The following is a 13,499-nucleotide window of genomic DNA, read 5'->3' on the forward strand; positions in this document are numbered from 1 at the left end:
AGCACAGGCTCAACTTTTCTTTTGCAGTTAATTTTGGTGTTTGCTTTTGCCTCCTTATAAGACAGTGGTGCTCAATACGTGGGTCATGACTCCCTTTGGGGGTCAAACCACCCTTTCACAGGGGTCACCTAAGACCATCAGAAAACAGATATTTACATTATGGTTCATAACAGTAGCAATATTACAGTTACGAAGTAGCAATGAAACTCATTTTATGGTTGGGGGTCACCACAGCATGAGAAACTGAATTTAAGGGTTGCAGCAGGAGGAAGGTTGAGAGCCACTGCTATAAGGGGGTGAAGAATCTGGGCCCCAAATCCTTAAAGAAAAAAACACATTGCCTTAGACATTGAATAAGTTAATTTGTTTTGATTTATATTTTTCTTTCTTTCAATCATTTGCAGAGCTGGCCTCAAATGTACTATGTAGCTGAGGACAATCCTGAACTCTTTTTCTGCCTCCACGTTTCCAGTGCGGGGACTGCAGATGTGTGGCAGGCATGTTGGCCAACTTGAGTTAACCTTTAACATAAATAAAAGTTCCTGAAGACGTGGGAGTGGCAAACACGAGACCCACTGTCATTTGTTTATGATAGGATCTGCCTATGTAGCCCAGGTTAGCCTTGAACTCTGGCAGTCTCCTGCCTCAGCCTTCTGAGTGCTAGAACCACAGGGGTGTGACACTGTGCCTGGTGTGTTTTCAATGTCACTTTTTCTTTTCTGCCTTTTGTCAAGCCCTTGTCTGTCTCACGGATGCCTCATAACCACGCAGCCTGTTGGATGCCAGGCGGCACCGTAGCTTCAGGGAAAGCACAGATCTGATCCATCCAGGACTGTTGACCCTAGATGACTATTTTGACAAATGATCCTTACACCCGGAAGTGCTTCCACAGACACAGCGGGGATGAAGTTAAAACTCAGAAGTGTTAGCACGTAAGCGCTATCAATGTAATGTTCAGTACTTTCTCGTCTACTGCCTGTTTATCCTTTCTTTAGCCCCATGAGTTACAAGGACAATGTGATTATCTTGATCTGACAGATTCTAAAATGGGGCATCAAGAAATTATGCGGGGGGCTGGAGAGATGGCTCAGTGGTAAAGAGCATTGCCTGATCTTCCAAAGGTCCTGAGTTCAATTCCCAGCAACCACATGGTGGCTCACAACCATCTGTAATGAGGTCTGGTGCCCTCTTCTGGCCTGCAGACATACACACAGACAGAATATTGTATACATAATAAATAAATAAAAAAAAAAGAACTTATGCGGAACAGAGGATGCATGAAACATCCAAGTGCAGCCAAGCTGTGAGATGAACTGTCAAAACCTAGACTGTGTTTGCTACTGGTTTCTATTTATGGGGTGTTTTAGACAATCACTCCACACTGGCTGCTAACGCCAGGGGAGAGGAGAACAGTGGTGTGAACCCCAGGCCTCTGGTGGATTTGATCTTCCTTACTCCCTTGTAATAGTCCTGCCTAGTGAAGAGAGGGTCAGATAGCACCAGCCAAGATAACTGCAGGGGAAGCAGGAGGGCCTTTAGGAGCGATGCACATTACCCAGAGACTTTTCTGCCGCAATAGCCAAAGAATTTCACTGCTGTTTGAGCCAGTTTGAAATAATTTTATATTGTTTTCATCATAGGATATTTCTTGTGGATACAGAGTTTTAGAATTAATTTACTTCTTTTAAATTCTGGGTCCCTAATTCCAGGTTCCAATATTTAGTGGGTGCCATCTCTGTACTGGCAGACACTACACACTTCACACTCGTAGCTGTATTGAGAGAAAATGTCCCTGCTGTCGAATTTCTTGTTTGGAGACTGGACACATTCTCAGAGAACATGGCATCTCTAGACAAAAGCAGGCAGGAGTAACACCTGGCTTTGCATCTAGTGGAACTTTTCTTCCAGAAAAGACGTAAAACTCAGAATTCAGCTATAAGGACAGTTGATGATAACGCCTATCTGTGAAATAATTCTGTTTCTTCAAACACACTTGAACCTATGCTGCTGCTGTGCTCATAATCAACTGAAGGTTCTATTGGCGAAGAAGCCAGGCTCAGATGTGTAGTTATCTAAAGGATGTAGACAGAAGAGAGCCCTGTTGAGACACACGGTAGGGGTTAGAGTGTTCTCCAACGACAGGGGCAGTGCAGAAGTCCACAGATCCCCCTCCTGGCCCAGGGCTTCAGTGTTATTGGGTGTGTGGTTGGGTCTGAGGGAACAAGGGCCATTTGGGGACTTGTGGAGTTTCCCTGCTCACCTGCCTCCAAACCCAGATGGTTCTTCATGATCAGATCTTTGCCAAGGGGCACCTCACCAGCCTTGGGGTTATATAGTACCACAGAGGCTGAGGAAGTATGGTACGACTAGGCATTGGTGCGCCCTCTTCTGCCCTCTTCTTCCTTCTCTGGCTGGCACAGTCCAGCCACGCCATTTTCTATCTTAGGGCTGCCGAATTAGCAGAGGTTGGTCACCCAGATGCCTCTGAGACTCATAAGCCCTGAGAGCAGCTATAGCCAAGTGACATTACAGTTCTGCAGATGGGGAAGTTGGGATTGGCAAACGAGAGGGACTAAGATCACTTGTGCCACAAGCAACACTCTGGGTGGCGACAGGCCTGGTATTCTGACACAGAGTTCAATCTCTGCTTATACAAAATGTTTTAGCTTTTTCATCCACAAAACTAACCTGAGCAAGTGCTGAAACTAGTGTGTAGTGATTATTGTGGACATGTTGCTAATGACACTGGGCGCCCTGTTTCCTCAGTCTGTCTGCTGCTGATCAAGAATGGACAGGCTATGGTGTCTGAGGCCCTATCAACTACTAGAAGAGCGCTGGCCTCCCAGCACAGAGAGGAGCTTCAAGATCACAAGGTGTCCAGAGTTTCTTCTTCACAATGACCTTCTGAACAAGAGGTAAGAGTGTCTTTTTATTGTTACCATCTCCTGTTGGCATACCAGTAGGGTCTGAAGAGGTACTTCACCATCATCAATTTCAAAGCTCTTGGTTACTTCATCTTATAGATAAACTAGAGCAGGGACCATCTTCAGTAATGGGTATTTTTGGAGAATTCCTACACCTCATTACTTTTTTTTTTTTTGTTTTGTTTTTGGTGCTTTTGAAGATGGCATCTCACTATGTAGCTCTATATATCCTGGAACTTACTTTGTAGACTAGGCTGGCTTTGAACTCAGAGATCCACCTGCCTCTGCTTCCTGAGTGCTGGGATTAAAAGTATGCGCCTCTATGCCCAGTTTCCATCCCACGTCTTATTCATTCAAAGATATTTGTTAAATGTATTCTGCTTTGGAGGCATGGTACTAGGTCCTTGATATGGAGTTCAGACAAATGGGTGGCTTAGTTAGCACTGAAGTTTGTCACTTAGGAGAAAAGATAGCACCGTACGAGGAAACACAGTAAATGTGTAGTTACAGAACGATGGGACGGAATAGAGAGTAACTTAGCACCATACAGCGGAGCCCATATTTCGGAACGGGGGGCCATGTTCTGAAGGAGTGATTCTTGCATGAGAACTGGAAGGTGAGAAAGCACCAGCTAATCTCGGGCATTTCTGTTTGTCAACTCTCGCTGACATTTTCTGGGCTGCTTCAGGCCTTAAATGAAGATCTTCGGTCTGTGTTGCAGGGTTAAGAGTCAGGGATCCAGTTTCTATTCTGCATGTGACTGTGTGATCTTCCCAGTTCTCTTTGTGGAAGAGGAAAGAATCAGGCGACTGTGGCTCAGTGTATCCAGGTCATCTATGCGATTCTACTGATCTCAGGGTGTGTGGCTCAGTGAGGGTATAGCCAGGTCACCTATGCGATTCCACTGATCTTGGGGTGTGTGACTCAGTAAGGGTGTATCCAGGTCGTCTACGCGATTCCACCGATCTTGGGGTGTGTTCTGTGCCAGGGTCATGCTGACATGTCACCGTGGCTCTGTAGTGTATTGCAATACTGGTTTCTCTAACAGTCCTCCTTCTTCTACTTAGGATGGCTTCAGCTGTTTGGGGTCTTTGGTGATTTCATATGAATTTTAGGATGAATTTTTCTATTCCTGTGAAGACTATCATTGGAGACTTACTGGTGATTGCATTGAATCTGAACGTGGCTTTAAATAATGTAGCTGTTTTCACAGTACTGACTGGTTCTGTCAGCCCAGCCTTTTAGCTTTCTAATGCCTTCATCAGTTTCTTCCTTCAGTATTTTCTTTTTTAATCTAATATTATTGGGTGACCTATGTGACTGAAATTTTATATACTTATCTTTTTTTTTTTTGTAATCAGAAAGATTAGAGGGGATGAGGAAAAACACACATGCAACAGACACACCAAGAAAAAACCCTCTACAAGGCAGAGGGGGCGGGGTTCAGGAAGCTAAATAATCTGTGGCTGGTTTATGTCAGTTTGCTGAAGATGTCTGCTAACTGGATGTTTTCTCATGTGAGATCATACACATTTCACTGTGAACATCTTCATAGAGTTGATTCGATTTTAATCTTATTCGTCCTCACTCATCACCCTCCCTATCATGATGGCTCCTTCCTCCCTCACCCCCACACTCTCTTCTACTCTCGTATTGTCTATGTCCTATCATCCTGCCCCCTTTAGAGCTCTTCTGTCTTATAGCTCCCCTTGTGCTTTCCTGTCCTACACACACACACACACACACACATTTAAATCTAGATTCTACGTATGAGAGAAAATGGTTTCTTTCTGAGTTAGGCTTATGTCACTTAGCACAATGATTTCGGTTTTCCTGCAAATGTTACAACATCATTCTTCTTTGCAGTTGAATAAAATTCCAGTGTGTCCCTCTCCAACCCAATTTGATATCCCTAATACATTCCTTGATGTGGGATTCCCCTCTGTATGCTGTGAATACTACCGGTTAATAAAGAAGCTATTTGGGGTCTGTAATAGGGTAGAGCACAGCTAGGTGGGGAAAACTAAACTGAATGCTGGGAGAAAGGAGGCAGAGTCAGGGAGAAGCCATGGAGCTGCTGCCAGAGACAGACATGCCAAAACTTTGCCAGACCTGTTGATGTGGTTGGCTTGGACAGTGTTTGTCTTTTTGTTTTTTTCTTCTTGCTCTTTAATTATCTTGGGTGGAAGTTGCTTACAACAAATAATCAAAAAGTAAATTGAATAATCTAGAATTACCTATTATGTAAGAAATTCCAGTCACATATTGGCACTACTTTTATTAATTATAATGAGTGGATTTAGAATCAATCATCAAAGATGAGTCTCGGGTCTGACCTTCAGAGATGCTCAAGTTCATGTTTGCTTAATGTTTTGTTTACAAAATAGCTGTGATTTTTTTTAGACTTGGAAAAGGCTTTCTGTTTTGATGCATAATATGAAAGCTGACTGTGTGACTTAGCAAACCAAAAATATTTACTCAGAAAATATTTGATTTCAGTTATCATCTCCAGTGAAAGAGGCAGCTTTTTGTTCTAGTGTGATGGGCACAGCACAGCGGTGTTTGAGTTAGCAGCCCTGGTGGGTGAGCGTGGTTATATGAAAACACTCGGGTGCCCGTTCACAATATAATGAAGGGTTCCAACGCCGTCACGGGATGCACCCGTTCTTTCGAGTAAGTGAGCTACATCCAAGAGTCCTTCTGTGCCTGTCCTTCGTCCTCCAGTAACGAAGCACACTGTAAAGGACTTTTCTGGAGCAGACACCAAAACGGGTTTAAAATGCTTGTCCGGGGAGTTTACACCTCACAGTGTGATGGCTGCCTGTGGGCAGAGGGTCGCTTTTGGTTTCTGTGGGTATAAGCTGCCGGAGGAGCCAGACTCCTTCCGTTAACTGTGCGGGCTTTTTGGATTGAACTGCATGCCATTTATAACTGAGAGTGGGGAGCCTTCATTCAGTTATTTCCACAGAAAGGAAACAACCAGAACCTTCTCCTCATTTGGTCCAGATATCTTCTTAATTTAATTCATTTATTTTATTTTTGTGTGTGTACGGGTGTTTTGCCTGCATGTATGTATGAGAGAGCCTGGTACTGGAAGAGGGCGCTGACCCCCTGGCCCTGGAGTTACAGATTATTGTGGGCAGCCCCGTGGGTGCTGAAAATTGAACCAGGTTCTCTGGAAGAGCAGCCAGTGCTCTTACTGCTGAGCCATCTCTCCAGCCCTGGTCCAGATACTTTATTTGATGCGTGTCACAGACTTACAAAGTGTGAAAGTGCCTGTAAAGTTTTAGACAAGCTTTTATGATTTCTATTTTTATTTTTGGCATAGCATTTTATCCACTTGTACTCAGTCTGTTCTGCTTCCTGGATAATGGTCAAACCTGTGTGTGTGTTGTGTGTGAGTGTGTTGTGTGTGTGTTGTGTAAATGTGCGTGTGTTGTGTGTGTGTTGTGTAAATGTGAGTGTGTTGTGTGTGAGTGTATGTAAATGTGCGTGTGTTGTGTGTGTGTTGTGTAAATGTGTGTGTGTTGTGTGTGAGTGTATGTAAATGTGCGTGTGTTGTGTGTGTGTTGTGTAAATGTGTGTGTTGTGTGTGAGTGTATGTAAATGTGTGTGTTGTGTGTGAGTGTATGTAAATGTGTGTGGGTTGTGTGTGAGTGTATGTAAATGTGTGTGCGTTGTGTGTGAGTGTATGTAAGTGTGCGTGGGTTGTGTGTGAGTGTATGTAAATGTGTGTGGGTTGTGTGTGAGCGTATGTAAATGTGTAAGTGTGTGAGTGTATGTAAATGTGTGTGTTGTGTGTGAGTGTATGTAAATGTGCGTGTGTTGTGTGTGTGTGTTGTGTAAATGTGTGTGTGTTGTGTGTGAGTGTATGTAAATGTGCGTGTGTTGTGTGTGTGTTGTGTAAATGTGCGTGTTGTGTGTGAGTGTATGTAAATGTGTGTGTTGTGTGTGAGTGTATGTAAATGTGTGTGTTGGGTGTGAGTGTATGTAAATGTGCGTGTGTTGTGTGTGTATGTAAATGTGTGTGTTGTGTGTGAGTGTATGTAAATGTGTGTGTTGTGTGTGAGTGTATGTAAATGTGTGTGTAAGTGTGTGAGTGCATGTAAATGTGTGTGTTGTGTGTGAGTGTATGTAAATGTGTGTGTAAGTGTGTGAGTGTATGTAAATGTGTGTGTAAGTGTGTGAGTATATGTAAATGTGTGTATAAGTGTGTGAGTGCATGTAAATGTGTGTGTAAGTGTGTGAGTGTATGTAAATGTGTGTGTAAGTGTGTGAGTGTATGTAAATGTGCGTGTGTTGTGTGTGAGTGTACGTAAGTGTGTGTGTGTTGTGTGTGAGTGTATGTAAATGTGTGTGTTGAGTGTGAGTGTATGTAAATGTGTGTGTTGAGTGTGAGTGTATGTAAATGTGTGTGAGTGTATGTAAATGTGTGTGTTGAGTGTGAGTGTATGTAAATGTGCGTGGGTTGTGTGTGAGTATATGTAAATGTGCGTGTGTTGAGTGTGAGTGTGTGTAAATGTGCGTGTGTTGAGTGTGTGTAAATGTGTGTGGGTTGTGTGTGAGTGTATGTAAATGTGTGTGGGTTGTGTGTGAGTGTATGTAAATGTGCGTGTGTTGTGTGTGAGTGTATGTAAGTGTGTCTGTTGGGTGTGAGTATAAATGTGAGTGTGTGTGAATGTGTGCATGAATATGTGAGTGTGTGAGTGTGATCTCAGAACACATTGAACAGAGCCCTGGGTTTCATTATGACACCCCACTACATGCATATCATATATATATTTTATCCCATTCACCTCTGCTAGGACATTTTCTTGTCTAACTGACCCCTTTCCACATCCCCAGTGTGTCTGGGCTATGGCTTTGTGTCAAGTTAACATAAGCTAGAGTCATTGTAGGAGAGGGAATCTCACTTGAGAAAATGCCCGCACCAGAGCTGTCCCGTGGGCTAGCCTGGGGAGTGTTTTCTTGGCTGATGATTGATTGTCAGAGGGGCAGCTCACCGTGCCACCCCTGGGCTGGCAGTCGGGTGGATAAGAAAGCAGGCTGAGGAGGCTTTTAGAGAAGCCGGGAAGCAGAGCTCCTCCATGGCTTTTGCTTCAGTTCCCATCGCCAGGTTCCGGCCCTGAGTCCCTGCCTCCACTTCCTCTGAGGAGAGACTGTTGTGGAAGGCTAGGGAAATGAGCCCTTTCCTCTCCACTCGCTTTGGCCATGGTCTTTTAGCACAGCACAAGAAGCCCTCACTGAAACATCCCGTTTTAACTTGTCCTCTCCCTGCCCCCATTTGCACATATGAGAGAAAATATAGTTATATTTTACAGGATGGGCTTGTTTTGGGTAACATGATGCTTATCAATACCACCTCTTATAAGCATGAGCCTACGAGAACCTGTATGCGGGTTTTCTCTTCTGTCATAGTTCTTGGCTTTACAAGCTTCCTTTACTTTCCTCTTAGATCTCTCTCTTTCTCTCTCTCTCTCTCTCTCTCTCTCTCTCTCTCTCTCTGTGTGTGTGTGTGTGCGTGTATGTACATGTGCACACCCCCCCCAAGCATACACATACGCGTATGCACCGTACATGTATGCAACCACACATGTATGTGCGTGGATGTGTGAGTGGGGCTGTTTGTGTCTGCATACCTGTGCAGGCCACAGGTCTCCATCTGGCACTGTTCTCACTGGAGTGACCGGCTGGCTGGCTGGTCGGCAGGCCCTGAGATCTGCCTAGCTCTGCCTCCTTAGCATGTGATTAACAGCAAGTTGAGTGTTTCAAGTGTGGGTTTGGGACATCTTCACTTTACTGACTGAGCTCTCTCTTCCGCTGTCCTTCTGTGTTATTAGTTCATTACTTTGCTCTCGTTGTGTGGGCTGCTCCTTCAGGTTTTATCTGCTTTATCAAGTTTGTCTGCTACCCCAGACTTGTAACGCTCTTGTGTTTTTGACACATTGCTCTGAGCACTGCTTGGGTGGCTGAGGGGAGGGCCTCCTATTGTCTGATGGAAACTTACCAGGGGCTTCACCTGCTGCCCCACCTGCAGGGTTGGAGGCCTGGGGGGGAAACATCCCTCCCTGGCGGGACAGGTGGACTAACAGGATGGCGCTCCCACAGCCTTCACCGGCTCCCTGTAAACACAGAGTAGGTGTGATTCTCAGAAGGAGGGAGGCCCAGGCGGTTGTGTTGCTCTTGTTGACTCCACGCTCTGCTTTTCCTGGCAGGGCTCCTGGGGTCCTGCTGTTCTCTCTTGTGTCCTCATGTACTAATCAAGTTCTTTGTCCTGGGGCAGCATAGAAGTGACCCCCTCGCGGTTCGCTTGACCACCAAGATGGGAAAGAATCACAAAATCAAGGGGCCTTCTGTACCTGGCAAGGGGGGGGGGTACAAAGCTCCATAAATCATACTCCTGACCCCTCACACTTTCCTGCAAGTGGAAGCTGGAGGGAAGTTCTCACCCTGTAAATATTTTCATCCTTCACTTGTTTTTTTTTCCCCAGCACTTTGTTGCTAGGAAGGAACGAATAGAGGAAAGGAGAGAACGGAAGAGAGCGGAAGAGAGCGGGGCTGGAGTTGGGGTGGAGGAGTGGGTGGGGGCTGCACTCCCTGAAGCAGAGCAGAGGAAGGCAGTGCCTCTGAGGCCCTGGGGACTATGTGGAGAGCAGGTGCAAATTAGCTCACTTTGGACACGTTGGAAGGATGAAATGTTTCACAGGGCAAAATAAGAAATGATATCAATTTCTAGAATAAGCAGAATATAGTCCAAAGCTTAAAGTTTCTTGAATAGGAATTGTCTTGATTTTGATAAACATGCGTTTTAATGGTTCCATGGTAGCAGCATACTAGTTCTGGTTTTCAAAACGAAGGACCATTTATTACATCGTACTTTTTTCTGCAAAGTATGAAATAGGAAACTTATCTCTAAAAATAAAGCCTTCTAACCCGAAACGTGAACCCTTCCCGATGTTAATGCGATGTTTCTTGACAAGCCCTGCTTCCCTGGTGACAGAATGTCTCTTTCAGTGGGAGTCGTCCCGCACATTTATGAAATCTGACAGCGCTGTTTTCCCTCGGCCTTAGATATCTGGGTCAAGGTGATGCGTGGGACATTGCCGAGGAGGAGTAACTGCCGGGTTGGGTGTGCTGGTGAGGAAAAGGTGGCCCAGAGTGGGGAAGAGACGCACGAGGCAGCAAAGACAAAAACCTTGAGACCCACAGGGCAACAAAGACAAAAACCTTTCCTTTCACTGTGGTCTGAGTTCATGGTTATCAGAGTTGTTGAGCCTACAACCCTTCATTTTAGCCTAGAAAGGGAGTTACTTTGTAGCTAAGTCTAAGGTTCTAAAATTGGTTCTAAAGCTGGATCGCAAGTCTTATATTTCTCTGCCACGTGTATCATCTTTTCTCCTTTACTTACTAACAATCTTTACCTTGGAGAGTATAATCTCTTTTGGTTAGTTAGTTTAATCTTTATGTCTTCATCCTCCTGAATCTTGCGTGCTGGGATCATAGGCATGATCCACTGTGCCCAGTTTTGATTTTTATTGATGGGATATCAAGGGACCAGATTTTCTGTCCTGCTGAAGTCGTCTGGGTGCTTCTGGAAGTTACTACATAAGGAGGGAGGAGAGGAGACTTCTGGTAGCTCTTGCCGAGAATATACTCCTGGCAGCCAATCGTTTTCCGCCACAAGGAAGGCCACAGCTGAGAATGCCATTAACTGGACTCGCATTTGCAAGAGACACGGACTTAGAAACCGCAATGATGTATTTTAAAATGTGTGCCATATTTGGGGGTGAAAGAATAATTTACAAGCAGGGTGGGATTGTCCTGGAAGCGGATGGGCATGGTTTTAATGTGCCATGGTATGGGGTGGGGCATCAGAGCGTTCGGTCCAACCATGGATGATGAAGAGCAGCTGGTGTCCTGGAGCCTTTGCGCTTGCCTTTCCAGACTGTGCATGGAGCCTTTGTACGTCCTTTTCCGGACTGTGCGGTACCTCTGCCGTCTGTCTAGATCTGACTCAGAATCTGACCAGTTACTTACACACCACTAAGTGGTCCCATCGCGATACCCAGATCTTACAAAGAACAGTAGAGTGAATTCAAGTAATTTATTAGCTTGCTATGCTCTTACAATGTTTTAGGGTGTCATCTGCAAGATTGCTTGATTTTGGGCTACTCCTCTGTAATAATGACAAGCATGATCTTTTTGGGGTGCCTCAGATCGTGGATCCCTTAACGTTAAGGATTACCTTGAAATCCTGTTAACTATAGATTGCTGGTCTCAGTCACTGTTGTATGGCTGTGAAGAGACCTGATGGTCAAGGGAACTCTTATAGAAGAAAGCATTTAACTGGGGACTTGTTTACAGTTCCAGAGGTTTATCCCATTATCATCATGGTGGGGAGCCTGGTGATGGCAGGCATAGTGCTCAAAGAAGGAGCTAAGAGCTTCATCTTGACCTGTAGGTGAGGGAAAAGGAGGAGAGGGAGAGAGAGAGAGAGAATGAGGCCCGGTGTGGGCTTTTGAAATCTCAAAGCCCACTCCCAGTGACACACTTCTTTAACAAGGCCACACCTAATCTTTCTAAACCTTTTTTCCAACAGTTCCACTCCCTGGTGACAAGCATTCAAATAAACGAGCCTATGGTGGGGGGCCATGTTTACTCAAACCACAACACTGGGCCCTGGGCATTTCTGACTCAACGTGTGGTGGGGGATGCGGAGGACAGAGGCTATAATTTGCATTTCTAACATGTTCTCGGGTGACATTCTGCTGCTGGTCTGGGGACCACATTTTGAGAGACATTGCTTAAAATACATATTTGCTAGCTGTTAAGTTCAAGTTTCCCGACTGAATTTCTGTGTTACAGTTGTTACCATGCCTTATACAGGTCTCCAAGAAGCCTGTTCCAGGACCTGCCACCAATTCGTGAGCTTTCAGGCTTAGCAACGTTCTACTGGAAGAGTCTTAGGAGACTCTTAGGAGACTGTTGAGTATGCGCCACCTTCTATACCCGTGAGTACATTTTGTCAGTATCCTGGAAAGAGTTAGCAGTCACTAGGGCAGAGATGTTAAAGCTAAATGGCCTCCCACATCGAGATAAATTATGGTTACATCCCACACACTTGGAATCTCAAACGCCACATGGCTCAACAAGAGGAGACCTCACGGGGCATGAGGCATCTTCTGCTTGATTGGTGCAGTATGATAGCTGTGCTGTAGCGAGAGCTTAAGGTTGTTACTGGGCCTAAAGTTCTATCTGGACAGCTGGCGTTAGTAGCTATCCCTCTTCTGGGTTTGTGCAGAGTTGGGCCATTGAATCTGTCTCATAACGCTGTAATTCATATCAATTCCTCAGACCTTGGAGGTCAGTTTTAAATCTTTCTCTAGAGACTGGGATGAGACACAGGACAGGTTGGTTTGGTGAAAGCATTCTCATCTTTAAATACGATTAATTCAGCTAAATTAACAAACGAGAATAGATCAGCCATACTTCCCCCGCAAAGGCAACCCTCTTCAGAGGGATGGGAGAGAGAAATGCATGAGAATAAGAATGGAGGGCAGTTGATCAAAGTACATTTATATATCATTTCTTTGTATGTCAAATTGTGGAAGAATAAATACATTTTGAAAAGAGTAATTAAAAAAAAAAAAAGACCCTTGTGGTGGTTTGGAAGAAAATGGCCCTGTAAGGGAGTGGTACTATTAGGAGGTGTGGCTTTGTTGGAGTAGGAATGGTCTTGTTAGATGAAGTGTGTCACTGTGGAGGCAGGCTTTGAGGTATCTGTATACTCAAGCCACACCCAGTGTCTCACACCACTTCCTGTTGCCTGTGATGTAAGAAACTCTCAGCTCCTTCTCTAGCACTGTGTCTGCCTGCACACTGCCTTGCTTCTCACCATGACAATAATGTACTAAACCTCTGAACTTCTGAACTGTAAGCGAGCCTTCACAGTTAAACATTTTCTTTTAAAGAGTTGCCATGGTCGCCGTGTCTCTTCATAGCAAAACAAAACAAACCCCTAAGATAGAAGCCGGTACCAGGGACTAGGGCACTGCTATGATAGGCCTGACTTTGCTTTTGTTTGAAGGAATATGGACCTTGGGACCATGGATGAGAAAAGATGTTGAATGCGTTAAGTGCTGCTTAATGGGCCACCGTAGTAGGAGCATGGAAGACAGTGGTGCTGTGAAGTAATAAGGGCGGCGGAGGGGCTGCGTCCCCAACACCCCAGCCGCCTGCCCGGCTAGCTTATGCCCCGAAATAATTACACAGACACTGTATTCTTTTAATCACTGCTTGGCCCTTTAGCCCTAGCCCTTACAGGCTAATTCTCACATCCCGATCAACCCATCTCTAATAATCTGTGAGCACCGGTCTTACCGGGAAGATTCTAGCCTAGTCCATCCTGGGTCGGAGCTTCATCCCGTGTGTCTGCCAGGGAGCAGGGCATGGCATCTCCGCTGAGGCATCTGCTCCGGAGAGCAGAGCTGTGGAGTCTCAGCTCACTTCCTCTTCCTCCCAGCGTTCTGTTCTGTTGACTCCTCCCACCTATCCTCTAACCAATAAAATGGGCCA

At 45.2% G+C, this 13,499-nt stretch overlaps 2 long non-coding RNA genes across 2 annotated transcripts in view; both read left to right on the forward strand.

Annotated features, from left to right (window-relative positions):
• LOC121452210 overlaps positions 1-13,499 on the forward strand; it is a 125,659-nt gene that overhangs the window by 16,818 nt on the left and 95,342 nt on the right. The window lies entirely within an intron of this gene.
• Positions 872-11,840, forward strand: LOC121452209. The gene is made up of 3 exons (XR_005974826.1): positions 872-932; positions 2,767-2,915; positions 11,811-11,840. It is a non-coding gene; the product is annotated as an uncharacterized LOC121452209 (long non-coding RNA).

This window comes from Microtus oregoni, unplaced genomic scaffold (genome assembly GCF_018167655.1).
Source record: "Microtus oregoni isolate MIOR12 unplaced genomic scaffold, Mior012 000009F_ref0000495, whole genome shotgun sequence".
In the NCBI taxonomy this organism is placed as follows: Eukaryota; Metazoa; Chordata; class Mammalia; order Rodentia; family Cricetidae; genus Microtus; species Microtus oregoni.